This window comes from Heterocephalus glaber, unplaced genomic scaffold, assembly GCF_053883595.1.
Source record: "Heterocephalus glaber isolate CG9 unplaced genomic scaffold, H.glaber_assembly_v1.0 deba00001610, whole genome shotgun sequence".
Lineage (NCBI taxonomy): Eukaryota > Metazoa > Chordata > Mammalia > Rodentia > Bathyergidae > Heterocephalus > Heterocephalus glaber.
In genome coordinates this window covers 37,712,545-37,738,559 of record NW_028258381.1, presented here as the reverse complement: position 1 = coordinate 37,738,559, position 26,015 = coordinate 37,712,545, and the positions used below count along the sequence as shown (strand labels likewise).

General features: G+C 46.0%; 1 long non-coding RNA gene across 1 annotated transcript; it reads right to left on the bottom strand.

Moving 5' to 3' along the window:
• Nucleotides 1-1,567: 1,567 nt before the first annotated feature.
• On the bottom strand, nt 1,568-25,037 carry LOC147822702 (uncharacterized). The gene is made up of 4 exons (XR_015445510.1): nt 24,882-25,037; nt 11,166-11,272; nt 8,947-9,040; nt 1,568-2,364 (listed from the first exon to the last, which is right to left on the bottom strand). It is a non-coding gene; the product is annotated as an uncharacterized LOC147822702 (long non-coding RNA).
• Between the last annotated feature and the right edge of the window lie 978 nt (nt 25,038-26,015).

Here is a 26,015-nt window from a genome sequence, read left to right as displayed (position 1 = left end):
CATCCAGTTAGCTATAAATGTCTCTAGTTTCTCATTCTTTATGGCTGAGTAGTACTCCATTTTATTAAAAAAAAAACAACCCACATCTTCTTTATCCAGTCTCCAGTTGATGGGCATTTGGGCTGCTTCCAAGTGTTAGCTATTACAAACTGTGCTGCTATAAACATGGGTGCACATATATCACTGTGGTATGAGTCTTTTAATTCTTTGGGGAAGATCCCCAGCAGGGGAATAGCGGGGTCAAATGGGACTTCCAGTCCTAGTTCTTTGAGGTATCTCCACACTGACTTCCACAGTGGTCCTTACCTGTATTTTTAAAAGGGTGCCAGGCAAATCCTGTGAAAGTGAAAGCCCTCACATAGGAGATGCGTCTGGAAGGTGTAGCCGCCGGATCTTCAGGGCTTTCTGAGATCAGGTTGGGTTGTGACCAGGTTGGATCAGAGCCACAGAGGGGGCCAGCGCCCCATCCAGCCATCCCTTAGCTGCAGCCGTCCCCATCACAGCCAGCAGAGGTGGGGTCACAGGAGGTGTCACCAGGTGCCATTTCCACAGGTCCATTGTGAACGCAGCTCAGGTCCCATGTCTTGCAGACTGGTGCAGCTCCAGTACCATTTGCCCGCAGGACGCGGCTGCCCTTGAATGCTCAGGTGTGTGCATGGGAGTGGGGGGGTGTAGCCTTCGAAGGAGCCTCAGAAGGCCCCGTAAGCCCGGAGCCACAGCCCTCTTCGGGCTGACCTTGTACCACACTGGGTGGCGTCGTGGCAGGGGTTCTTGCTGTTGGCAGCACACTGGCCTTGTCTTTTCATTCGTAGCATTTGGTCAGTGCTGCCCAGTCCCTGGAGTATTGGTAGTGCTCTGTTGGGGCATCAACTGCATCTCTGTGGTGCAGTGTTCCTGCCTGTCCCCAGTTTCCAGGTGGGATGGAAGCTGTGTGGTCTGTGGCTGCTGGGTGACCCTGGACTTCGACTCCACCGTACTGAAAATCACTGCCTGCCTTTGGTGGTTGTTGGAGCAGATGCCAGCCACATTCACTTGCGCACCCGGTTCCTTTGCTGGGCTACCACCTGGGCCCAGAGGTGTGATGGCAGAGAAGGTCTCTGGGCTATGGGAGGTGGGCTTGGGGAGAGGGGCCACCCCCCTCTGCCAGAGGGAAGATTTCACTTCCTCTGATTCTCTGCCATGTTTCTGGCCCACAGTATAGTAGCTTGTACAGAAATCTGACTGTTGTTTCCCTACCAAGAAAAAACAATTTTAAAAACAGTGAATTAGATAATTTCACCAAACAATCTCAGAACAGAAATGTTTAACTCTACTTGCCTCTGTCCTCGAGCCTGTGTCACCTCCTGTACCAAAGTCAGCAGCCTGGATCTGAGCACTGCATTGTATGGTGCCTAGAAGCCCTCTGGCAGGCTGCCACTGAGTCCCCAGCTGAGCCACGGGGCTGGGCCCGCTGACAGCCAGCAGGGGCCTGTGCCAGGAGGAGCCTCCACCCTACCTTCACGCTGCATCTCCCACCCTATCCGGCTCTGGCCCAGACAGCTTGTGGCCAGCTGTGCCCCACCTAGAAGTGCCATGCCGAGACTCAGACCAGCAGGAAAGAAAGGAGGCCAGGGGATGGAGGAGCATAGACCTCCAGTTAATTTGAGCTCCTGAAGCTAGATTCATCTACACTTTTCAGGTGTGGGGACTGTTAAGTATCCACTTGCTTAATCTAATGTGAGTTGGATTGGTGGCATTTAGCATACAGGATTCTGACTTACATTATCAGTCTGTTAATTAATATGTTGGCATTTTGGGGGTTTTTTTTTTGGTACCGGGGATCGAACTCAGGACCTTGCACTTGTGAGGCAGGCGCCAGAACCACTGAGCTAAATCCCTGGCCCATTATGTTGGCATTTTATAAACTAGGACTGAAGACATTGCATTCATGGAGACAGTCATGTGACCTCTGAGGATGCAGGTCAGCATTTCCTGGGGTACTGTTGGTTTATTAACATTCTGAAATTTTATAAACATTCTCTTATTCTGCCAAGACCTGATGATGGGGGCAAGGTCTCCCCCAGTTCAGACCTGCAGAGACTAATTGGAGAACGTGGGAGATTTTCCTCCTTGGGAATTCTTCATGCATCACCAAGAAGGAAGCTGGAGGGGACACAATACATGGTCAGAGGCCTGGATAATTCAGCGTGGCCATTCTGGGCACCATCTCGAGAGCCCTTGTTCTCCGTGATGGTAACATCATGCTTGTCTGACAGTCTGCTGGCTAATGTTGGCAGTGATGAATGGATACAGCCTCGCTTCCTTCTGTTCTTCACATCTTCAGTCAGGCCTGTGGGTGCTGGCAGGATCTGGCAGCGGGCAGGACTGTAACGATGCACAGAGGTTTGAGAAGTGGGCTTGGGAAGCCCTTCTTGGCCTAGTTCTATGGGTGGAGGTGAACCTGAACCAGGGCCTGAACCTGCATGCCGGGGACTGGCTCACTCACACAAGCCCAGGCTGGAGTCAGAACCACACTGGGCGTTGGATAGAAGAGCCCTCAGCTGGGTGGGCAGTGCTCAGGCCGGTGCCCAGCCTGAGGTGCCTGCAGCAAAGGGGACTATGAACCAGCTGGTGAGCTGGCGTTCCTTATTTATAGTTACCTTCTTCTTTGGGTGGGAATGCAGCAGCACACTAGTAGATTTTTGTGCATCGAAAACTTCACACTCAGGTCCAGCTGGTAGAATTTAAAGGACAACCTTGAAACTGGTACAGTTCTGCCTCCTGCAGTTGTTTTGGGATATGGGGGGGGGGGCACACAGTGTTCTTGCACTTTGGTTTCTGCAGGGTGTGAGAGTTCTGTCTCACGCCTGGCCATGCATCAGTGTCTAGAAGTGCTCTGAAATCATTGGATAGAGGTGGGGAGGCATTGTCTTTTTTCCTTCTGTAAGCACCGTCTAAAAACTCAGTTGTGCCTTTCTGGCTCTGGACAATGCTCTGCTTGTAAGGTTCAAAGCACAGAGCCCTGAGCTAAGTGAGTGCCTAGACCTCGCTCCTCAGAGGCTGACCCAGCCGCCTGGAGAATTCTCGCAGGACCTACAGCTGGCGGGCCAGAGTGAAGACAGGAGAGAGCAGGTGGGGCCTCATTAGCATCAGGCCCTCCCAGATGGGGAAGGCAGGACAGCTGTGCTTGTGCATTTGGAAATGCTTGTTTTCACTGAGTAAAATAATAATGATTAAAATAAAGCCATTATATTTTATTATTACACAGCAGGCCCTCCTGTCTAGGAAAGGGACTTCTCACAGGATAAAAGTGGATCCTGTAAGGACATTTCCTTGGATGAACTGGGACCTACCGGTCCCTCGGTGTTCATTTCAGTTCTAACACTGGTAACATGCACATCACATAAGGGCACCGTCCTAACTGTGTATAAGTGCACATCTGGGGCCTGAGCATATCCACACCCATGTGCGGCCCACTTCACCATCCACCTTCCCAACCTGGAAACCCCCGCTGAGCACTAATTCCTCGTCCCCCACCCCAGCTCCCACCACCCTGCTTTCTGTCTGAGGAATCTGACTTCTCCAGGGACCTCACAGACATGGGGTCACACAGATTTTGTCCTTTTGTGTCCGGCTTCTTTGACTGAGCAGTGTCCTCAGGGTCATCCATGTCACCCTTCACTGCTCACAGTGGTGCTCAGTGGACTTCTTGGAGGAATGAAACTCGAGGACTGTGCCAGCACCGAGTGGCAAATGCAATCGAGGACTCCATGTGCCCCATCTCATGGCACCCCCAGGCCTGCGCCCTGCAGCCCTGAGCCACCCACAGGCCACAGGGGCCCACTTGGCCACCAGAGGAGAGCATCAGGCTCAGAGGACTGGTGCTAGACAGACACTCAATGCCTCGTTTGGGAATGCTTTGGGGGAGGTTTGGGGTGGAGAGTTTTTGAGAGATGTGTGTAAAGACTCCAAAGACATACTCCAAAGATGTTTTTGAGGGTCGTACAAAAAACTCCAGGAACCCCCTGGCCTCCGACAGTGCCGTGGGTGCCGTAACAGTGTGAGAAGTTTCGCAAGGGCTGCCAGGCATCACAGCTTTCCTCTCGGGAAAATTCTAGTGGAAAATGTGGCTTTGATGAAACCTCTTTTATTTGAAGGCATTTTGTAAAAATTGAGGGCTCAAGCCAGGTGTGGGAGTGCATGCCTGTAATCCCAGAACTCAGGAGGCTGATGCGGGAGGATCACCACAAGCTCAAGGCCAGCCTGGGTTACAGAGTGAGTTCTAGGCTGGCCTGAACCACGTGGTGAGACTCTGTCTCAAAAAAATAAAAATAAAAATTTGGGGCTTAAAAAGCAGTCTGGACGGAGCTGTTGCCTTTCAGTTGGTCCCACTCCAAAGTGTCTTGGTTCCAGGTTTCCAGAAGTTTGGGGTTTTGAAACTCTGGGGCATAGACTTGTACAGTAGGTTTTTAAGTGTTGAGTTTCAAAGTAGGCCTGCTTTGAAAGTGGTTTCTAAAAGGTTTGGATAAAAAATACTTTGGTTCTAAGATGTTCCAGAAATGTCTCTCAGAGGCAAGAGCTACGGCCATGCTGGGGGCAGGACCCGATGCCCGGGCGGGAGGGTGTTCCCGCAGCGCTCATGGTCCTCAGGGAGCCGGGGACACAGCTTGAGGCAGTGTGTTTTTGCCTTCAGAAGCCCATTCCTGGGGGGCGTTTCTCTCCTAGCCTTCACTCCAAGGGCGTTCAGCAGAAGATGCTCACCTCTGGGAGGCTGGTGTCTCCCCAGACCCCAATTCATCCTGACCTCAGCCCACATACTGGGTTCCTGTGCATGGAAGCATCCCCTCAGGACACTGTCACTCAGGACCAGATAAGGACTTCACAAGGAAGGGCAGCCTGCTTGGGAAGAGGCTTGTGTGCTGGAAACACAGGATGATGGAAGATTCTGTAAAAGTTGTGGACGTTGGGTAAAGTATTGGTCCCATTTTCTAGATGGGAAAATTGAGACCCAGGCTGCAGTGACCTGCTGAGGCCAGATGTCCTGGTCCCCAAAGCTTTGAAGGCACCATGCAGGAGTGCCACCCACTACTGAGGCAGCGGGCCTGGGACTTGCCCCAGCCGACTGCCAAGACCACAAACTGGCCCAGGCAGGCTCGGCCTTCTGGAAGAGCCAGCAGAAGGAGCAAACAGAGCCAGGAGGCCGGCTGCCCTGGACCTCAGCCCAGTGGTGATGGAAAAATGGAGTTGGCGGAAAGGGCAGTTAGCTGGAAGTAGCCTGGGGAGTGGTGTGGAAGCCAGTGTTGGCCAGATTGGTAGAGAAGCCCTGGGCAGAGGGAGGAGAGAGGAAAAGTCCAGTGCTTAGGAAAAACATCCGCAGCCCGGGGTGTGGCCAGGCTTTAACCCCACTGGCCTGGAGAGCAGCCCTGCCCTGGCCAGCCACGCGGGCCTAGCCTAAAAAGGGTGGTGAGATGGAGCCTCTTGGGCAGCAAGGCTCCTGCCACTTGGGCGGCAGCCAGGGAGACTGGGCAGGACTTCGTCCCAGCTCCTCGTCTGGCTGCGTGTGAACCAGGCCTGGGGCCCTCGAGCTCCCTCTGCTGCCTAGGGGCTCTGTAAAGAGAGACCTTTCTAATGTGTCCACCCAGGACTGGTCCCAAGAGACAGAGCTCACGGGTATCATCAGCGGAGGAAGTCTAGGCCCAGGTTGCCCAGTGAGGAGCTGGGAGCACAGATGGGGCCCTCCCATCCTCACGTGCTGGTGGGAAACTGGAAGGAGCCAGGCTGCAGCCTCAGTAACCAGGCACCCTCTCGACAGGACCAGTTCCTGGATGGCTGACCTTGAGCCTTGCCTCGTTACTGAGCAGAGGTGAGACAGGGCCCAGAGTTAATCTACTGAGAGAGCCAGGGGCATGGATTTTGGAGCTCCTGGAGGCTTCAACCCAGGGCTTCCAGATGGCACCCTGGGGCCTCTGAGCCTGGCAGTCCAGGCCCTCACTGGGGAGCCACCTCCCCAGCCACAGCAGCTCCTGGAGGTTTGGCTGGCACCCTTTGTAATGAGCTGTGAGGACCCTGAACACCAGCCAGGGTACCCAGCAGGGCTGCAGGAAGCCAAATACCGTGGTAAATGTGGAAGATGAGGGCAGAGTGGACAGGCCAGTACCCAAGGGGCAAGCTTTTTCTGCCGCTGCTGGAGCCTACACTGGCCCCTTCCTTCATGGTGCTGACCTGGCACCCCAAGCAGTGCCTGACCACCTCCACAGGCTAGGACACCCACTCTGGGTGACAAACTTTACCCAGGCCACAGAGAGGGTTGGTGACAGCCCAGGGCCCCTCCTGCAGTGGGCATGGCAGCCCCCTGGTGGTCCTGGTGGGCTTGTCCTGAGCATGGGCTGTCTGGCAGTGACAGCAAGTGAAACTTGCAGGGGAAGATTGGCAACAGCTTCCTGAAAACAAGAGGCCACCCAATCCTGGCCACCCCCTGCTCCACCTCGGGCCCATGGTTCAGCCCCACCCACATCGCTCGCTGCCCTTGTGCCCTACCCACCAAGCCGGGACGGCAGCCACCTCCCAGGCCTCTCCCACCCACCCCACCCACCATCCTCAGCCCCTGGCCTCACTTCTGGCAGAATTTTGAGATGCCCGGCTGAGATGGGCAGGCAGAGCTCTGCAACCTTCCCAGTAGGGCTTCCAGTTCTGAGTCTGTGGACTGGTCTTGGCTTGGGTGGAAATGTGCTGACTGATCCCAGCAGCTCAGGTGACAGAGCTGGCCACCGCTATGGGCTCATGTCCGGGCTTTTCCCCAGGGGTGTACACTGTGGTATGGGTGTAGGTGTGCGCATGCCTGTGTGTACATGTCGGTCGCTTTCTCCTGGGGAGGGTGGGTGCTGGCAACCAGCAGTGCAGGAAAATGAACACCCCAGCCAGCATCCCTGGGGCTTCTGCCGGCTGTGGCCAGGGAGGCAGGAGGAGGCCGGCCAGGGTTCTTTCCCCAGGGCATTGTCAGCTTGGGAGGCCCCGGCCAGGGCCTGCTCCCCCATCACCCCCATTCCAGGGGCAGAGGAGACCTCTGAGGGCTTTGTCCTTCGGAAGCCTGGAGAATTCCCTCCCCACGGCCAGGTGCGGTGGTACCCGCCTGTAATCCCAGCCACTCTGGGTGGCTGAGGCAGGAGAATCACAAGTTTGAGGCCACCATAGGCAATTGCATAAGACCGTATCGCAAATAAAATTTTAAAAAGTGCTGCTGTGGTAGAGAACATGAAGCTCTGGTTTTCATCCCCAGTACAGCAATCAGTCAATCAATCAATCAATCATAAATAAATAAATAAATAGATAGACCTCTCCCTCCCTAGAGCAGAGGAGCCTGCCTTTCCACCTGTCTTTAACAGTTTCCACGGTCCGTGAACCCCACTGCCTGGGTTTGGGGATGACAGAAGGACCGGAATGTGTGGAGGGCAGGGCCAGCCTCTGACCAGATGCAATTCGTTCCAGAGACTTCCAGGTGGACCAGAACAGGCACCTCATGCTGTGGCGCTGCTGAGCAGCTTCCAGCTGTCAGGGCCTCGTGAGGGCACAGCCTCTCCGTCTCTAGGGATCCACCCTGCTTGCCCAAGAAGGAAGATCTTCCAGGAAACAGGCAGGCCTTCTGCAAGCCTCCCAAGGAGGGCATTGGCACATGAGTGCCAACAGTGCGGGAGGAGGGTCCTGGTGCCACATTTTGGAGCCGGGGGAGCTCAGTGCTGCCCCACCATGGATGGCCTCTGGCTGTGGTCTCTGCAGCCAGCTTCTGTCTGTGTCCAGCTCTCCTTTGGCTGGACCATGGGGCCTGCTTAGCCCTTCCAGGCCTCAGGGGACTCTGCCTCGGCTCAGCAGAGGATAGAAGGGACCTTCTACCTGCTGTCTCCTGAGGCCGTGTCCCCTGCGTCCACTGCAGTTCTGGAGCTCCCACAGGAATCTGAGTTGTTTTACCCTCACCACAAGAGGGAGCAAGAGGAAAGTGGACCTGGACCCCCAACACAGAGGGATGCAGGCCCAGGCCCCTGCTTTCTCTCTCAGGTCCTGACAGGCTGGGGGTTCCTTTCCTGCTGGGAGGGGCGCCCCCTCTTTGGCTCAGCCCAAAGGATGGGATAGGGGTTGGTCTCTGTCTCTGTGTCCCATATGGTGAGGCCTCCGTGCCAAGCTCATGGGGATCCCTGGCAGCCTTCCTGGGGTCCCTCCCGTGAACCCCCCAATGCTGAGATCTCGGTCAGACCTGGGCAACAGAGGGGTTTTTCTTGGCTTTAAAATGATTAAAAGTCAAGCAATTTCACATAAAAGTTGAGACTTCCAGCTCCTCCTGGAAAGAACCAGATCTGTCACAGCATTCAGGGAGTGCAGCACAGACTCCTGATCTCTGCCCTTTCTTTTGGTGGTAGTAGTGGGACTGGGATTGAACCCAGAACCTTCACACTGAGCTACAACCCAGCCCTTTTTATTTTTTGAGACAGGGTCTTGCTACTGGCCAGGCTGGGCTTTAACTTGTGACCCTCCTGCCTCAGCCTCCCAGAGTGTTAGGATTACAGGCATGAACCACCACACCAGGCCTCTTCTGCCTTCTAGTAGGACTACCTGTGGACTCTGTCTCCTGAGGGGACAGTTCCAGAGGCCACCCAAGCCCTGAGTTTACCCTGGGCTCCAGGTCTCATTTCTGTGGTCTGAGGAGGGCACGCCACATTTGGGATGGGGGTGGGATTCCAGGACAGGGCCCCGGGCACCCCAAGAATGAGCACAACCCTGGATGGCCACTCAACTACCTTCTATAAAGTTAAAGAGGACTTCACTACTAGTAGAGCAAGTAGTATCAATATGACTATGACAGATATTTCTATGAATGAGATTTTTCTTAAAATATTTTGCCTAAAATATTCCTATATACTACTAGAGAAATAAAAACTCCTTTTCGCTATGACAGAAATGAAAAAGAGACTGACTTACCGAATTTGCACTTAACAGGTTTTTCTGAAGCTGTTCAGTTTCCCCTGCTTGCTTTTTTACTTCACGTTTTAGCCTGGAATTTTCAAGTTCAAGCCTAAAATATTTATTGGAAAATGATTATTTTCATGGGCCGATTTTAAAAAATCAGGTAATTGTTGAACATTTGAAAGAATACACACAATCTTAAAAATCGGGAAAAGTAGATGATTTGGTAATCATTGTTCTGTCAGTGGTTGTGGATCATTTTTCTTCTGCCAGTGTTGTCGCTGAACATGGGGTCTCACATGTAAAGCATGATGGGTGTGTCTTCTGTTGTGCTGATGTTCCCTTCCTAATTTATAGACTTTTTAATGTAAAAACTGCACTGAACTCTATGGAGGTAAATGCTGCTTTTTGTAGCTCGTATAAAAGGTTCCATATTTTAGTATACTGCAGTAATATTTTTTACGTCCAGCTCTTTAAGTGATCCTTGTTCTGGTGGCTTTGTGTAAATATGTTTGCCCTAGTTGAATTAAGAAACTTTAAGTGTTATAAAATGAAAGCAAAAAAATAAAAGATTTTTGTTTTCTGCTAGATACAAAAATAAATAAATAAATAAATGGTGCTGAGAAAACTGGATACTTGCATGCAGAAGATTGAGTCTACATTTATATATCTCACCATGTACTAAACTAAAATCAAAATGGGTCAAAAATCTAAATGCTAAAACAGTTGCAATCTTGTGGAAGATAAAATAGGTACAATTCTTGAAGACACAGGCATAGGCAAGGACTCTCTGAACAGAACCTCAATGGCACAAGAAATAATAGAGAGAATCAACAAAAGGGATATTATCAAATTAAAAAGCTTCTGTACTACAAAGGAAACAACCAACAGAGTGAAGAGACAACCTTCAGGATGGGAAAAAATGTTTGCCTGCAGAAGACTAACATCAAGAATACATAAAGAACTAGGGCCGGGGATTTAGCTCAGTGGTTTCGCCTGCTGCGCAAGCACAAGGACCCGAGTTCGATCCCTGGTACCAAAAAAAAAAAAAAAGGAAACTGCTAAGAATATATAAAGAACTCAAAAAAATCAGACCTCCCAAAATAAAAGACCCAGTTCAAAAATGGGCAACCGAAATGAAAAGACACTTCTCAGAAGTACAAATGGCCAATACATACATGAAAAAATACTATTGCTGGCCATCAGAGAAATGCAAATTAAAACTACATTGCAAATTCCATTTTACCTCAGAGAGAATGGTTATCGTCAAAAAGGTCTAATAAACGTGGATGAGAATTGGGGAGGGGCGGCACTTTTCTACATTGTCGGTGGGAATGTAAACTAGTACAACCACTAGGAAAATCAGTGTGGAGATTCCTTAAAACACGGAAAATAGAAAGTCCATCTGATCCAGCTGTGTTCCTTCTAGATATCTTTCCAAAGAGCTAAAATCATAGTACAGGGATACATGCATATCCATATTTAGAGCAGCACAATTTATAATAGCTACAACTTTGAAACAGTGTACATATCCATCAACAGATGACTACATAAGGAAAATAGTATTTATATACAATGGAGGACTACACTGCTATAAACTTCAGGCATTCATAGATTATTAGATGCAATTGAGAGTATAATGTTAGGTGAAATAAGTCGGACACACAAGCTCAAATATTCTCTTATATGATAAACAACATATATAAATATACAAAATAGAAAGTAGGGAGAAGTTCAAATACTTCCCCAAACCACCTATTTCATTGTTTCAAAAATATTTTAATGGATATACTAATCTGTTTCATTTATATTACTAGTTTATCTTAGCTCACTGAAAAGAAAGTTTTGTGTTACCGGTTTCTTTTTTGTAAGAATCTTTTTGGTTTATATCGTGTACTCTGAGAAAGTACTTTGAAGATAATGATATACATTGTATTAACTATTGTTATTCTCTTTTCTTTTATTATTTTGTTATGAAATTTTATTTTTTCATAAAAATAGCAAACATCAGTCAATATTACTGTCTACCAGATCAAGAATCCTCCTATACAGTGTTCTTTGTGTTGCCCAATCCAAATAAATGCTTTCTGATGGTTTGTGTTGATATTTTTCATTATATCCCAATAATTGTAAGTTAGCCTTCTTCCTATTGACTTGACTGTGCATTATTTGACTTATTACTACTCTAGAACACCACGAAAGTCTTGTTTTAAAAAAAGAACAAACAACTATACCTTCCCGGCTTATCCACCGAGTGAATATTTGCTTTTTCCTTCATAAGCAATTCTGCTACTCGCTGTTTGTTATCCCTGAGAACAAGCAAATGTGGTGTGAGATCATCCTGTGAATGAGAGAAACAATTTATAGTCCACACAATTGCCTATTTCTCAACTGAACTGAAAACCTTGTAAAAGACCCCCTCGCTCTAACCTAATACAGTAGACCCTTGACTTACGAACTCAATTGGTTCTGAGGGCTGGTTGTTAACTAAGTCAATACAGCTGAGATCTGGACGTTTACCTGGGTACACGTTATAGATAACAGAGGCAGATGAATCATCCATTAACCTATCTAACCCAAGTTGTTCATATGTCAGGCCAGTCCTGACTTGAAGGTCCACTGTAGAGAATAAATACACAGCAGGGTCTTCTTCCCCATTATGCTTCCACAGGTGCTGTTCCTGAAAGACACTACCTCTGCCTAGGTTGCTACATGAACTCAGTGTCAAAACTTGCTTCAGACTTTCACTGACTGCAAGGATCTTTCCTTCTATCACAGCATTTATCGTGGTACTCTGGGGTTATGCGATGTCTCCCATGTAAATCAAAACAGCTTGGGGCAGGGGCTGTATCTTTTATCTCAGTAGCCCCAAGCCCTAAAGCATAGTAGTAAAAGACTGAAGTATTTTTATTGAATTGATGAGCTAAATTATCTCTAGTGCAGGGTTTCTCAGTCTATATTCCAAAGAATAATTTTCCACAAATTCTATGCCTCAACAGATTCACTAATCATGTTTGAGAAATTATTATAAAACTGTGCATTATTCATTCAGTATTAAAATCTCTTTAACTTTGCTTTATTCCCACTTGATAATACTTTTTTCTGGCAAATATCAACATCTGAGGAATTAAGAGTTTCAGGGATACAGTGTTGAGAGCTTCCCAGGAGCATGGACGTTTCTTCTGGGTTATGGAGGAAACGTGCTGGATTCTACGTATGGTGTCAGGATCCAAGTACAGACGTCAACCTATCCTGCTCCGAATGAGTCCCTGGGACAGGGTCACTCATTTGTGAAATAGGCTCCAAATGAACTTTGACTGCTTGTTACTAAACTGTCTATGGGTTTTTTCCTATTATTAGATGAAGATTTTATCTTAGAGCTGATAGAAAGTTTAGTACAAAACTTTGATTCTCACTTACAATGATAATCCTGGGATCCACTTGCATATCTACTGTTTCTAATAGATTTTCATTCCGTTTCCATTCTAAATGCTAAGCCTATTTCTTTGTTTTAGGCAAAATATGTATAAATCAGAGGTAAAACTATGATGGTTTATCAATTAAGAGTCTAATACTGCCCAATATGGATTAATTATATCATAATGAAAGCCACTAAGTCACGTGTATTTTTAAGGGACAATGCTGAAGAGAAAGATATAATATTGGTGGTAACGGGCATAACATCCAATTGTAATCATAATTAACCTAATAATGCTTGTAGACATTCTAACAGGAATATGAGTATTTATAGTACAAGAAAAAGCTTTTTGTTTTTTGGTACCAGGGATCAAACTCAGGACCTTGCGCTTGTGAGGCAGGTGGCGGAACAACTGAGCTAAATCCCCAGCCCAAGAAAAAGCTTTTTAAAACAACTTCTAAATTCAGTTCCATTTCTAAGATGGTACCATAAAATATAGGTGACTTTTTTGGGGGTGTGCACCAGGGATCGAACTTAGGCCCTTGTGCTTTCAAGGCAGGCAGTGGCACCACTGATCTAAATCCCTGTCCCTATAGATGATATTCTTGTAAATTAATATACCATGAAACTCCTTACTCTTTATTAAAATATAACATAATTCAAGAGCTGTAAACTCATAAAGGCACAGTAGTGGACAGGAGGAAATACAGAGGTGGATCAAGAGCAAACTGGAGAAAACATGAGAGCTTCAGATACAGAGGGCACGCGCCGATTGTCATATAGGCTCCGACGAGACTAGTTCTCTTCTTTCAAAGAATCTTGAAACCCCAAGTTCTGGTGGAGTTTCATGAAATTTTAATGTGGAATCTACGTATGGAGGCAAACTGAGTACAGCTAAGAGCCACATTCAGTCCGTAGTCTTTTGCTTATATCTTTGCTGTGCATGTGATTCCAAATGGTTGTGTTCAAAGCAAATGTTTGCATGTAAAAATCCTTCCTTTAACATCATGTTTTACCAAAAAGTGAGATCCAGGGGCTGGGGATTTAGCTCAGTGGCAGTGTGCCTGCCTGGCAAGCCCAAGGTCTTGAGTTCAATTCCCAGTACCAAAAAACCCCCCAAAACCCAAAGGGAGGTCCCACAATGTTATGAAACAGATTCATTATACCTATTTTAATAATTTTCCTAACACTTTAATTTACCCTCCATTTGTACATAATTGTTCCTGACTGTTAATTAAATAAATAGTTTCCTAGGAGTGCTCAAACTAAATTATCAAAAGAATTCCCAGCTGGGTGTGGTGGCACAAACCTGTAGTCTCATCCCTCTGTGGGCCCAGGCAGGAGAATCCAAGTTTGAGTCCAGTCTAGGCAACTTAGTGAGACCGAGTCTCAAATTTTAAAAAGGGGCGAGGAGTGCTGAATGCTGGGCAATTAGGCCAGTGGGAAGACCCTAGGTTCAAGCCTCAGTACCACGCACACAAAATAAATAAAAATTTTAAAAAGTATTCTCATCTGCTTTCTTACTAACTTCACTGATTTCTGCCAGGGCTCCCTGAGCTTACCACACTGAGACAGTCTACCACATGCCTTCAACGAAAACCAGGCTCAGGGTTGCTACCATTCAGTTGAGAAAATCCTGCAAATAACCAACATTTGTTGACCTCATGCTCTGAATGATAATAAAGAGATGTGAAACTCTTGAAGATTCAGCCTTGGCTTAACCCTAAGCGAATTTCTGCAGAGCTTCTCGATGGCAGCGAGTGACGGCAGGCTGGCGGGAGAGTGGTGGTATTTGGCACGGCCGCAGCACCAATGATACTCCTTTTCACTTCCCACTGACACGGGGAGAGAAAGACAAGTGAAAGTTGTGCTAATGTGTTGGAAAGGAGAGACTGGGAGAAAGTGGTATTGAATCAAACTCTTCCCCAGATTGCTTAAGTTTCCGAGAGTTGGGTATTCACCATTCTACTTATCTATTAAACGGCTCTGAGCTATATCAGAATCTTGAGGGAATATTTTTAAATGTTCCTGTCCAGCCCTTAATAGATTTACTGAATCCAAATCTCAGGGGAGAGTCTTAATGTGGACATTTTCAAAACTTTCCCCAGACCACTGAGAAGCACAAGTCTAGATGAGAACTAGAGAACCTAGAAGGTCACTTCAGTCTCGTCTCCCATCCACACAGCCAGTTCTTTTCACCATTTGGGGATCTGGCCAAAAGGAGGGAAAGTAAGAGATTGTTACTCCCTGAAAACTCCACTCAATCCTCGTAGGCAGGAGCAGAACAGGGACTAGTAGATTCAAAATGCAACTGACTTCATTATATAAGCCCCTCATCTCCCAGCTCCCAGCAAGACATTATAGGTTTGAAAGCAGAATTTAGAGTCCTATTGGTTGCTGTTTCTGCCTGAAAAAGAGAGAATATTTGCTAATTATTTGTTCATTCCCCCTTGCTTTCCACCTAATCACCATCCAGCCAATGCCAATTTGGCTTCCTCGGAGTGCTCCTAAAATCGCAGGTTTGCAACTATACAACTTTCTTTCCTAACTCAGAATTTTTATTCCTAAACCAGGTACAGTCGTGCAGCCTGTAATCCCTGCACTGTGGGAGGCTGAGGCAGGAAAACTGCAAGTTCAAGCCCAGCCTGGCCAACGAAGTGAGACCCTGTCTCGGAATAAAAAATAACATAAAAGAGCTGGAAATGTAGGTCAGTGTGAAGGGCCTGGGTTCAATCTCCAGTAATGGAACAACAACAACAACAACAAAAAGAATTATTATTCTCAAAACTGAAACTCAGACACATATACACTGCATTGCTTCTCTGGTGTGAGAAACTGAAAGTGGAAATAAGGATGAAAATGTATAATAGAGATTGGGAAATGGGAAGAAAATGCTCAAAAGGGAAGCAGAACAAGGGAAAGGGAAGGGGGATAGGAAGGAGGGGACAAGAAAAAAGTGAGGATAGAAGGAAAATACAGAAACAAAGCTTTTGTACATAGGGAGGGGAGGGGGGGTCAAGGGGAAAAGGAGGGGCATCATGGGAAAAGACAAGAGGCAGGATATGTCAGGCACAGGTGCCAGTTCCCTATGATGGGTGCTATCATCTGTCTATCTAAAATGTACCAATAAATGTTTTGGTTCAAAAAAGAAAAAAATTGAAGACTATATTATGTCTATATACATAAACCAGAACAATATTTTTTCAAAAGCAAACAAGGGGTTGGGGACTTAGCTCAGTGGCATCGTGACTAACTCGCAAGCACAAGTCTAGAGTTCAATGCCTGGTACCAAAAAACCAAAAAACCAAATGACCCCCATTGGCTTGCATATTTCTAATCACTTTCCCTTTGCATTTTTCCCATTTAAGTGAGACCACTGAAAAATGAATCAGTTTTATGACTTGTCAACAGCAACAAGATTTCCACTTATTGTAAGATGCTGCTGCTGTGATTAAGTTTTAAAATAAAGCCTATTTTCCAAGGCAAATTTTGCTGTCCTGGCTTGTTTTACACTAATTAAAGGGAGGAAAAAAAACCTATCTTTCCAAATGGATGGAGAAATAAGATACTTGCATGATAAAGAGCACCTCAGGAACTTCATGAATACCAAACGGGCACTCCAAAAAATTTTAGACAATACCCTAGGAAAAGACAATGAGGATCACAACCCCAGGAAGCCCAGCAGAATGAATCCATTGGGCGTGACAAATTAAACGCAAAGGGGGAGAATCCAACAAAAAGAAAAAGTCATGACAAGGCTTTTAAAACTTTTGACTTCATCTCCCTAATGAGTGTATAATTCAATCTTGTTATTGTACTGATTAGTATTTTTCTGATTCTAGAGTTGCACACCATTCCTTGTGCTGTACTGGCTATTTATCATCTTCTTACGTCTACATTTTAATTGGGTTGTCTATTAATGAGCTCTAAGAATTCTTTATATATTCTGCTCATAGGTTACATGCATTGTAAATATGGTCTGTTTAAGGACTACTTTTCATTTTAATGATGTCATTTAAAGTTCTAAATTTTGATGGAATCTCATTTATCAATGTTTTTCTTTTATACATCATGTCTTTTGTATCCTAGGTGGTTCTTGCCTACCCTGAATTCATAAACATTTTCCCTTATAATCTCTTCTTAAAGTTTTATACTTTTAGGCTTTCTTATTTAGGTTCATAGATCCTTTCAAGTTATTTTCATGTATGGAAATAAAGGGTTGAGGTTAATTTTTCATATACGGATACCAGGTGCTCTAGTGGGTCGCTTTGCAGAGCTGTTGGTGGGAGCCCCCACGCTCCTGGTTCACGTTCGAGCAGCTTTGCAATTGTTTGTGTGCCATCACGCCCGGCAGAAGAGAGGTCCTTCCTCAGGGCCCCTTGCCTGGGCTTCCTCATTCCACAGGATTTCCCTCAGGGTCCCTCTGGGTCGCTCACCCCCGCAGCCTGCACGTCCCCAGCGGTGCACAGTTGCACCAGCACCGCCCCCTTCACAGCCCCCCCCCAGGAAGGGCCGTGTGTTGCCGGGCCCGGTTTTGAGGAGCTGAGTTGGGCTGAGACCTGGCACTGCCTTCTTGCAGTTGCTTAGCCGGGCTGAGTCCTCCTGTCTCTGGGGACCTCGCCATGCCCCCACCTGCACAGAGGGATCGTGACAGCATCTGCTCCTTGGGATGTCATCACTTGTGACTCCTATAATGTCCGTGGGCTGGGATCACAGGTACCCAGTGCAGATTTCCAGATGGAAGAATAACAAAATGGTAAAACCCAGCCTAGGACACAAATGGGATTGACTTAGCAGAAAAGCCAAAGGTCCTTGGCAATACTTATGTCCTCAAGAGTTTTACCTATTTTACCTTCCAGCAGATTGTTTCTGTTTTATTAGTTAGATATTTGCTCTATTTGTATTTTAGTTTAGTACATGGTGAGCGACAGGGGTCTAGCATCAATCTGCTGCATGTGGATAGCCAGTGTTCCCAGCACCATTTGCTAAAGAGGCCATCTTCCCTTCAGTGTAAGTATTTGGTGCCATTGTCGAAGACCAGGTAGCTGAATGTGCCTGGAGTTACTTCTGTATCCTGTATTCTGTTCCACTGATCCTCATGTCCATTTTTTGCCTAAACCATGCTTTAAAAAAAAATCACTGTAACTTTGAAGTACAACTTGAAGTCCAAGCTTGTGATGTCTCCTCCTTGTTCTTGTTGTCCAGGATTGCTTTTGCTATTCTAGGTCTCTTCTGGTTCCATGTGAATTTTAGCATTGTTTTCTCTAGTCCTGTGAGGAATGCTATTGCTAAATTGATTGGGATTGCAGTGAGTCTGTGTAACAGTTTTGGAAGTATGGCCAGTTTGACAATATTGAGTCTACCTATCCAGGAACAGGGGATATCTTTCCATTTTCTGATGTCCTTTTTGATCTCCTTTTTCAGTTTTCATTGTAGAGGTCTTTCACTTCTTCGATTAGGTTAATTCCTGATATTTAATTTTTCTTGATACTATTGTGAAAGGTATTGTTTTCCTGACTTCTTTCTTGGTGAGTTTATTATTCATGTACAGGAACACTTTGATTTTTTCTCTTGACACTGTATCCTGCTACATTACTGAATTTGGTTATTAATTTTAGGAGTCTTTTGGTGGAATTTTTCACACAAACACTTCTTTTTATTCTGAAAAGGCATAATCACTAGTCCTGAATTTAAATTAGGATGCATACTATAATATTTTTACCCAGCAAAAAATACACACTGATTCAGTACAGCTATCTCTACATTTTTAAAGTAAATTTTATTTTCTTTTTATTTTATGTATTCCCAAGCCCCTTCCCCTCCTTATGTACAAAAGCAACTCTACAATTTTCCCTTCTATTTTCACTCTTTTCTCATCCCTTTCTTCCTTTCTCCCTCTCTCCTTCCCTGTTCCTCTTCCCATTTGAACACTTTCTTCCCTGTTTGGTGGAATTTTTTGAATCTTCTATATAGAGGTTCATGTCATCTGCAAGTAATGATAATTTGACTTCTTCTTTCCTATACGTATTATTTTTATTTCTTTCTCTTGCCTGAGTGCTCTGGCTAATGTTTCAAAAAACACCCTATATCACTACCCCTTTAAATGTTAGAATTCAGTGGTGAAGCCATCAGGTCTTGGGGTTTTCTTCAAGAGAGAATTTTCATTACCACTTCAGTCTCTTTACCTGTTTACTTGTTACTGATCTGTTCTGTAGTGGGGTTTTTTTTGTTTTGTTTTGTTTTGTTTTTTTGGTACTAGGTATTGAACTCAGTACCTTGCACTTGCAAGGCAGCCTCAGTGCTGCTGAGCTAAATCCCCAGCCCTGTAGTTTTGGTTTTTTGTTTTTCTGGTGCTGGGGATTGAACCATGCCATGCTAAGGCAAGGGCTCTACCATTGAGATATTCCTCCACCCCAGATTACTTTGGTATAACACTTTACATCCTTTGCACTTGGCAAACTCTTAAAGTGTCTACAGTATTCCTCTGTAAATGAGAGAAAGGACAAAACATCAAAAGCACCAGAGATGAGATCTACCTTGTAGATCTCCAAAAGGATCACATCCATCTGGTGTTCTGCTTAGTGTGGACCTGATGGCCTGAGATCTCAGTCACTGTCACCTGATTTGGTACCAGATATGGAATATTTCAAGTTGCATATCTTACGGACACAGTCCAAGCAAAAGTAAGGTCAACAGAGAATGCTCTGCCAAGATTCATTTTTAAAGCTATGAGTTTCTGTCCTGCAAACTTTCCTGTTATTCAAAAGGTCATCTGGGAGGTCATGCCTTGAACTCAGAGTCCCCAAGACTTGCACAAAAGCACTTTCAGATGACTTAGTTTGGGAAAGAATCTCATGCCTGGGGTCAGTTTCTTTTAGGAAACATTACTTAGCACTTGAATGAGCTGGCTTTCTGGCTTCCCCAGAGGGCCAGTGGTATGACCTGGGCCCTGATCTGGCTTGGATTGCAGGTTGTTCAGGGTGTGGGGCCAGCCTTTCTGAGCCTTCTGCCAGGCTCTGGAAGGGTGAAAGGGTGAACAGAGTCCTGTGTGTCTCTGTCCCCTATAGCATCCCTTGTAAGCACACACGGCACCTCAGCCGGTTCCCGGATTCTTTCCAGGCCCTTGGTGTCCAGAGCAAAGAACTGGACAAGACATACAGAAAAGGCTTGTACATTTATGACGGTGGAAAAGAAGTATGCTCCATAGTGTGAGAGTGGGCTAGGGAAAGGACTCGCGGGGGTCTGAGGATAAGGGAAAGGGGCCTTTTGTATCCAAATTTCCTGAGTTGGCTTCCCCCTCCTGCAAATAAGGCATCAGGACATTTGTCCTACAAAACACTCACTAAATGTCCTAACAGGTTTAAACTACCCTGTTGAAAGAATCTCTTGGCCTTCTTCTGGATATAGATAAAGAATCAGGAACGGTGTCTTTTTTTTTTTTTTTTGTACCGGGGATTGAACTTGGGTCCTTGTGCTTTCGAGGCAGGCGGCAGAACCTAGGAATGGTGTCTTTTGATTGGTTGTACCCATATCATATGCAAATGAAGGACTGAAGGAAGCATCTTCTGATTGGTCCTGTGAACAGCTCCATATTCAAAGGAAGGATTGAGGTCCAGGGATTTAGCTCAGTGGCACCGTGCATGCCTTGGAAGCACAAGGTCCTGAGTTCGATCCCTGGTACTAAAACAAAAAGGATGGAAAACAGCATTTTTCTGATCAGTCCACAGTGTTCAGCCATAAGCCCAACATCATTCTGAGTCCTGGGTTCTGCGTGTGTCCTGTCTTTAGAAAACACCTCTTGCAGCCTTGGGATCTATGACCTTTGACACATTCTGCCCAGTTAGCTATCAGGTTTGCCCCAGACCTAATCTCCTACCTCAACCCCACCGCAGGTTGGAAAGACAGGGATGAAATTCTTATTGAAAGGCTTTGGACCATAGATTTGCAGTTGCCGGCAACTGGTCAGAACCAGGCTTGTCCATTTGGCCAGTCGGGGTAAGGGAGAGATATATGCTCACTTACTTGGTTTTCTTTCTTCATATAGAGCACCTTTCTACAGTCATATAAGGGCTGCTGATGTAAAAATTGGCTTTAAAAATTGCCACTCATTGCATGTTAAAATCTGAAGTACCCAAGACATCACACAAATGGCCAAAATAAAATCCAGCTTTCCAGGAGCAGAGCAGAATTCTGCAACAGAGAGAGGTGAGTACATCTGAGCAACAGGGACCCCTGGGGAAGAGCAGGGACATGCCCAACTTTCCAGCCTCCGCCGGGCCCAGTTGTTAAGGAAACTGATGTCAGCTGTCTTCCCTAACCAACAGCTGCCAGGGCTGGGGAGGAGCCTCTCCCAGGACAACTGGGATATCCTCACATCCTCGTTACTCGGCCCAAATTCTCATCCCACTCTGACAACACAGTGCTTCCTTCCTGAAGAAGCAAGTGCTCTGCCATCTCACCCAAACCCTCTGCGGGTGCCAAGCACGGTTAGTTCTTCACGGATGGATGAGATGGTGAAGGCCAGCAGCGTGTGACCAACAGAAATCACAGAGTCTTCCTGCTGGCTCGGGGCAGGACTACCTGTGTTACCTCCTGGACACCAGGACCAGCAAGAGCTGCACCCTGCCCACCTGGTAGCCTGGGTAAGTCTCCTGAACAGGTCTACCTCCTCTTCCCCCTCAGCTTCCCAAGGAAGAAAGGTAACCAATGGAAGACAGAGTGGAAGCAACATTTATACATCCAGCTTCACTCTATTTCCATAAACACTCCACTCTTCTTGGAGTGAGAATGTTACTTTCCTTCCCAGATCCTTTTCCTAGATAGATAGGTCTAGGAATCCCTGGGGTCTGCCCAGGCCTAAAGGGTCACTGTCAACACAAAGTGCCCCATCCGCTCTGCTTCTGCTGCTCCCACTGTGTCCACACTGTGGGGATCAGAGGAGCTCGGAGCATCAGCTGCTGGCCATGACCGGAACCAGCTCCTTACTCCAGGTTCCCCCTAAGCAAGTGCCCAGCCTACTCTCCAGAAAAAGGAGCTTACAGAGGTTAATTCTTTGCTAAACACCTTTTAAAAAAAACAGCTGAAGATTGAACCCAGAGCCTTCGCAATGAGCTACATTCCCAGCCCTTTTTATTTTTTACCTAGAGACAGGCTCTTGCTAAATTGCCCAGGCTGGATTGAAACTTGTAGTCCTCCTGCCTTATCCTCCCAGAGTGTTGGGATTATGGGAGCATGGCACCAGGACCAGCAGCTAAACACATTTGAAAAGAAGAGAGTTCTCTTCTCTTACCAAAAAAATATGTTTTAGACTCTTTAAATTTTTTTTTTTTGGTACCAGAGATCGAACTCAGGAATTAAGCTTGTGAGGCAGATGCGGTGCCACTGAGCTAAATCCCTGGCCAAAAAATGTTTTAGATATAGAGCTAGAGATGGAAATGACAGAGACAGAGACAGAGACAGAGACAGAGACAGAGACAGGTAAGGGACAGGGGCAAGGAGAGAGATAGGGAGAGAGACTCAGATGATAAAGAGAACCCTGGGCCAGGATCTAGCTCAGTGGTTCTGCTGCCTGCCTCGGAAGCGGAAATTCCAGAGTTTGATCCCTGGTACCAAAAAAATTTAAAAAACCTTAAGCAGGTCTTTCCCTAAAATGTTCACTAGAATCATTTTTATTATAAGGTTATTCTCACAAATGTGAGTACAAATGGCTTGTTCTTTTACAAATATAGAAATAAATGCCAACAACACTAAAGACCCCAATCCAGTTTAGGAATATTGATGTCAGATGACAGTTGATTTTACTGAAACTAAATTCCACTTCCAGAGTAATTATAATAATAGCTTTTTCCAGCAAGTATTACGTTCCGGACCAAAGGATTTAAACGACTTAACTCACTTAGCCTCCCAGTACCATCCTGAGTAAGTAGTATGACTGTTATTCTCCTATTACTGAAATAGCTAAGGGCCCAGAGAAGTTTCACCAATTTCCTAAGGAGATGCATTTCAGAGGTGGCAGAGCCAGGCCTTGAACCTGGGATGTCTGATCCAGGGCCTCTCTTCATAGCACTGTGGTGTTCTGGGTACTGGCCACCACAGCGCAGGGTCACCTGGGAGTCCAGCGTGTCTGTATTCAGAGGGTATGTGATGACTCTGTCTCTCACCCTCTTTCCTCCACGGGCACCAGATCTAGGCTCTCACCCAAACAGTGAGCCCAGGTATAATCGGGCAGAAGCACATTATTTACATATTAACTTCTTAGCTCTTCTCTCATTGCTCCAAGTACAGTTCAGAGCCGAAGGGATCAAAACACTAAAGAAAATGTGACCAGCTGGGCGTGAGGGTTCACACCTATAATCCCAGCACTCTGGGAAGCTGAGGCGGGAGGCTGACAAGTTCTAGCCCAGCCTGGACAGTTTAGCAACATCGCAAGATCTCATCACAAAACAAAAACCAAAATCAAAAAAGGGCTGGGGGCATAGCTCAGTGTGAAGGTTCTAGGTTCAATACCCAGTAACACACACACACACACACACACACACACACACACACACACACACACACAGTGTGGTCCAGTAATAGTTAAACTTAGAACTCCGAAATGAGTTCTGGGCAGAACTCAGTTAAAGTGTGGTCATTCCAACCATCCATAATATGTGTATATTATTTTTAAAAGATTACTATCAAGATGAAACGTGATATTCAGACATTTGTATGGAAAACTAGCGAGCTTCTTCTAATTCATCTGTGGACCACTGCTAAAATAAAAGGTATCAAAATAAATTATTGAGGAGAGGGTCTTGTTCAGTTTAATATCTTCAGTGATGGGCCAAAGATGTGGCTCAGTGGCACCATGCCTGCTGGGCAAGTGCAAGGTCCTGAGTTCAATCCCTGGTACCACACACACACACACACACACACACACACACACAGTGTTCAGCGACTCTATCAAAATGCAAAGCATAAGTAGGTACAGTGTCTACAAAAGTTAGAGAAGTGAATGAAAAAATATGGGCATCCAAAATGACCAAATATTCCTACATCTTATATTATTTGTAGCAGTTACCTGAAGGCCAACTGTCAATGATCTCAAATAAGATTCTGTGCCCAAATAGCATGAAAATAGTAAGCGATACTCAATCCTTGCAAGAAAAATAAGACACATAAATGTCTTATCTTTTATAAGATAATTCAACATCGCCATTCTTTTATAGTCATGTTGATCTTATTAAGATTGTCTTTTATTCAAACAGACAAATTATTAGACTTGACATTAAGAGGGGCCTGTGAATCATGATGACTTGGATAATTGGCATTATTTATCCTTCCCTAGGATTGCTCTCTAGTTGGTGGTATAAACGTTTGTGTCCAGTTTGCTCTTGGAAGTTCAAACTTACTGGGAATGCGGAACTGGTTTTTCTGTACTGTGCGTGGACCCAGAAGGAGTGTGAGTCAGTAAGTGCGTGTTCTGAGAAGCAGTTGTGGTTGCATCCCTCACTTGTTCTAGGTGCACAGTCTTCGGAGGCCCTGTTCCACTAGCATACGTCAGTCATCCCTCCACATCCAAAGGACCTACTCAGGGTTATAAAACTACTAATAATCATGGCAGTAGTAGTTTCTGTTTATTTGACTAAAGAGAATTAAGCACAGCCCTGGTATTTATAAAAACATAAACAAAAAGGCAGAAAAAACATCAAATTTATATAAACCAGATTCCAATTCAAGAAGGCAATATGAGCATATAGATTCATATCATTCTTCTTTCCCAAGATCCTGTTGAAGTGGAAAAGAGTATAAATCCATAGTCACAAAGACAACAGGTGGGTTGGGTATCAGCAGTTGAGAGGTTTAAACAAATCTCTGTGTGGCAGAAGACTCACATGAATGTGTCCAGGGAGGTGTACAGAGGGGATTCCAGAGGGCAGGACTCTGCCGAGAGAGGGCTCAGACTGGAGTCTGCACGGGAGGAGAGGGAAGCTGAGAAAGTGGCTGACACAGAAAGCTAGAAGGCAACATTTTCCAAATGCTGCAGAAAATTATTTGGGACTTAGAATTCTTTGTCATCAAATCAGCTATCAAACTGAAAGCAAATAAAGACTTTTATGAACTGGCAGGACTCAAGAAGGGTACTTACTCCATTCCCTGTTTTTGTAAAGTTCCTTGAAAAACTTTATCCAGTTCAAAAAAGAGAAGAAAGAGATGGAGACGTGAACTGTGAAGAACCAAGCCAGGATGAGAACTGTACAAATTATAAATCAGTATGTGGGCTGCAGGGACACATGGACCTGCACTGGAGTTTAGACAGTATACAAATTAAGTGAGAAACTGGAAAAAAGGCTAAGGATGTAGCTTGTGGCCAATCATGTGCAAAGCCCTAGGTTCCATCTGCAGCACTTGAAGGAAGGAAAAAGGAGGAAGGGAGGGAGGGGACAAAAGAGAGAAGAAAAACTGAACCAAAACAAAGAAGCACCAAACCTGGAGAACTCTGATGGCAAAGATACATTTCTTCTTTCAGAGAGAGGTGAGTAAGCCGTACCTGTAGTCCCAGCTGCTCAGGAGGCTGTGGCAGGAGAATCATTTGAGCCCAAGATTCCAAGGCTATCCTGAACAACCTAGCAAGACTCTCTTTCAAAAGAAGAAAGAGCAGCTAAAGCTTATTACTTAGAGTTATGAAAACAACCATTCAAAATGATTTGAGCCAATATGGTTATCAACTAAAATAGGAGAAGAGAGGAGAAGTGGGATCCGGTGTGGGTGAACTGAATTCCAATCTCTCACCACGAGAAGTCACGGGAGAATCAAAAAGTAGAAGTTAGGGTATAACAGGATATAAAACCAGATGTTAAAAAGCGATTGTCTGTAGGAAGCAGAAGGAAGAAAAGAGAAAAGGGGAAACAATTTCTCTTTTTTTTCAGAGAAATTACTGTTTTTAATACAGAGAGAACACAGACTGGGATGCGTATTAGTTAGAAGACATAAACCCTTGCCTCATTCTATCAAATCCGAAAAACTATGTGTGAGCTAAGCCCGTAATTGTTGCATATGTTCTGAGCTAAACACAGCAACAAACCATGACTGCGTGCGTGGAGGTGCTGTGTAACCCGAATGCCATTCTCGTCTTGAATCAAGCGGACCCATGAGACCCTGTGCGCCAAACAGTCAGTGTTCCTGTGCACTTGCCCAGTCTGAAAGCGGCTCCCCTTGCTTTTCTCAGGATTTCTCTAGCTGTGATAGCTGCAGACGGAACCTTCATGTTGAAGCCCTTAGTGGGGGCTCTGGGAGCCACGGGATTGGGCAGGCGTCCAAGCGTCCAGCCTGGCCAATGAGCAGGGCCTGGGGACAGCGCCTCTGCTGCGCCTTAGGAGTCGGTCCCTGTCCAGCATGAAGCCTGGAGCCGACTCAGAGTTTCCAAACCAACAGGGGTTCTTTGAGCCTTCCTGGAAATCTCTAACAGGGTGCTCCTGTGTGTGTGGGGGGGGGGGCGGTTAAGATGAAAATCCAGGGCAGAGGGGACTCCTGTTCTACAGGCCAACTTTTGTGGGGTTACAGGAGCCTGAACTTAGGGCCTCAAGCATATTCGCATGTGCTCTGCCACCGAGCTGTCTCCTGTCCCCAACTGACTGGCTTTTAGCTAATTCATGTTAGGCTTTCATATTGTTTGTGTTGGGGG